The sequence below is a fragment of the Osmerus mordax genome, chromosome 14, assembly GCF_038355195.1.
Source record: "Osmerus mordax isolate fOsmMor3 chromosome 14, fOsmMor3.pri, whole genome shotgun sequence".
Lineage (NCBI taxonomy): Eukaryota > Metazoa > Chordata > Actinopteri > Osmeriformes > Osmeridae > Osmerus > Osmerus mordax.
The window spans coordinates 16,296,624-16,299,913 of record NC_090063.1 but is presented as its reverse complement, the minus strand read 5'-3'; the positions used below and the strand labels follow the sequence as shown (position 1 = coordinate 16,299,913).

General features: G+C 39.9%; 1 long non-coding RNA gene across 1 annotated transcript; it reads right to left on the bottom strand.

The window, feature by feature from the left end:
• Window positions 1-1,197: 1,197 nt before the first annotated feature.
• Window positions 1,198-2,584, bottom strand: LOC136956913 (uncharacterized). Its single transcript, XR_010878247.1, has 2 exons — window positions 2,264-2,584; window positions 1,198-2,000 (listed from the first exon to the last, which is right to left on the bottom strand). It is a non-coding gene; the product is annotated as an uncharacterized lncRNA (long non-coding RNA).
• Window positions 2,585-3,290: the final 706 nt, after the last annotated feature.

Sequence of the window (3,290 nt, the reverse complement as noted above, 5' to 3'; positions counted from 1 at the left end):
ATTTACAATGTTTCATGTTTTTTAGCGTTCATAATATCAACATTTCAGGGTGGTAATTTAATTGAGATTCGCGGCGTTCGGAGAACACTGCCCTGTTGAAATGATGGGACCGTTCTGCGTGAAGCTCCACGGTTACTGCTCCCTGCGCAAGAAAAATGTTCCTCTGAGAAAGTCACCTCTCCCCCAGACCCATGTTGTTTACTTGGAAAAGAACAACAGTTGGGAATGGAATCATTTATAGGAACTGAATAATTAGGTGTAGCCTACATATAGCCCTCTGTTTCAAGCAACAACAAAAAAAGAAGCAAAGAAATTCAACTGGATGTGTTTGGCTCTGCAAGTATGAGGAGCCGTTTAGGAAATAATTCAGACTGATCCTTACACAAACACATATGAAACACATTCACATATGAAACGTTCACACACATTCATACTACTGAAAACTCACATCCACAAATGTGAAATGCTCGCATATGAAATGCATTGACATTCACTCGTGAACACACGCATTCATACAACTGAAAACTTACATACACATAGGCCTACATAAGAAATGCTCGCAGACGCATGTGAAACGCATTTACACACTCATATATGAAACCCTCAAGTCTTATAAGGATGAGTAAGAAGCTTTGAGAAGTGTGAGAACATTTTCACTATATCCGGAAGGCCTTTCAGTTATTTATTTATTATAAGACCTGAAATGATAGACAGCCTCGAGAAGGGACCGCAAGTTGAGCAGAAGTAAGCGTTAAGTCTACTTTTGCAGACAAAGCACGTCTCGTCGTAGATCGTGGCCTTTGTTAACCTCGCTACAGTTTTATCATGCAGGTTAATGTTTTGTAATGTGACATTTAACTGCATAACTCGAGACAACTATCAACTCTGCAGACATCTTCCCTCACTAGGCCTATGCCTGCGCCTCGTCCATTAATTGAATATAGTTGAGAAATGGTTTAAATGCTCAAGTCTCACGGCAAATGCGTGAGACTTGAGAGCCCTGTTTTTATTACTTGGAGCTTTTTTTTAAAGAAGACACCTAAAGGTCAAACCGTTCTCATGACAATTCTACTTGACCTTTACAACGTTGAAGAGAAGACGATATAACTAATTGAAAAGACCAGATATATTAATGGACAATGTTTCCCTCTTGTGGCAAGTCACAGACTACAAACATCAGAAAAAGTCAAATCCATGTAAATATTACACATCATTCATTTATTTATCAACTGACTGACCACACATTAAAACATATAGGCCTAATAACAAAATAATTATCCATTTATATAATTTTCCATAATCCCATGGTATAAATCCATTTTTAAAAGGCAGAGGTGTTAATGTTGAATATGTAACAAAAGAATAAAAGTGTCTGAGAATACAATCCTCCAAAATTAATAAAAAGTAGAATAAGCCTACCTATTTAGGAAACTAAAGTTGAGGGTAAAATATAACATTCCTTTCAGAGCACCATGGATGTCAAGCAATAAACTAAATCAATAAAACTATCAAAACCGAGATAACCTCAGTAGCTTTACAGTAACTGGCACGTGAGAGGCAGTGCGTGCAGAGCAGATGTCTCCTCCACAGACAGACAGGAGACTCAGCCTTCCGCGCTTAGTGGGGCCCTTCCATCTTAGGGAAGCCAGTGTGCTCCTCCTCTCGGCACATGTGCCATACCATGATGCACTGGTAGTTCCACAGCAAGAGCAAGGCCATGACCACAAGAGCCAATGTGACGATGGTCGCCAAGAAGAGGAACCGGAGAGAGCAACGGAAGATCTCTTCCAGACCGGCGGAGTTCCTCCGTCGTCCGTCTTCCAGGGACGCATCCTGTAGTGGTGGCATGGTGGGACCGCAGTCACCGCACCATAGTTTCATCCAGTGGAGCGGAGAGCGATGACCGGGGGCTTCCCATGTACTGCCCACGATGATCCATGGCTCTGACTCGACCATCACATGAGAGACTGGATCTCAGTCGCTCTCAGACTCAGGACAGACTAAAAAGAAAACATAGGCGTACTCACCTTACCAGTTTTGCTTCATAACTTTTGAGTAGGACTAACCACGGGCGTAGGTTTAATCATACATTTTGAAAACGGCTAATCCTCCCCTCCCCCCACACACAGAAACAATTTTGATTTTGAAAATCATATTTAACGGCCCCATCCTCAGTTATAAAAAAAAAATCTGCTCAACGCACATTTGAAAACAAACACACCTGGGTCTAACATGTGTTTCTGAAGTATGCTAGACAACTCACCAAAAATCCGGATAAAACGCCAGTTGGCAATCTGTCTCAGAGGACGCTTCTTTAGAGGAATTGTATTGGGACTTTGACGCAGTTTAGCTTTAGTCTTAAAAGTAACTGGCGACCGTTACTAACATAGTACAGTGGAACAATATTCATTTAGTTTTACCGGACACCTCGTTTTAAATGTATTCTGAGCCAATTCGCTACATAACTAGCTCTGCTGTGTCACTGAGTTTTCCTTGTAATTTATTCCAAACAACAGGTGGAACTACCTGCGCCTTTGCTTTGAACTTTAATTAATCCCAACACGATTCCTCGGACAACAAACGAGAAAACACTCTGGATATAAGCCACACCCATAGCCAGATAAACAAGGCTACCTGCGCACGAGATTAAACATCATTGGTCCACAACGTGATGCCAATTTGTCATTGAGACAATCGAGTAAATTCGATTTAGGTTTCAGACCGCACAGTCACTTTCAAGCATGCGTTCTTATTGGCTTTCGGTGAGTTATGTACCCACCTGGCATGTACGATGCACCACGTAAAGCGTACCCAAACGTAGCCTCCAATTCAGTCTTCAGTGATAAACTTCCATAAAATAAATAACGGAATTTGGTTGCTTTGTACAATACTGTAGGTATTTATTTACAGGTACATTTGTATAAATACGATAATTTGCTCTTAAAGAAAACCTATTTTTTTGCCATCTTAATAAGAATTGAGGAGATAAAATACAAATATCTTTGCGTATTTGTGTTTAGGAATAAGCTAAATTGGTATTCGACATATATATATAGGCTAATTAACTATACAAGTGCAATACAATTTCCCCTATCCCAAACTCAAATATCAGATTAAAATTTATGTGGCAAATTTCTGTATGTTTTGTATGAATTCAACCTTTTACCATGTTCCTTAATCATAAAGCATCCAAAAAGCTGAACCAATACAGATAAAAGGACACTATTCACCATGCATAGACCAGAATGAGAACACTACCAGAAGCAACAGTGCAAATAATAATAATAATA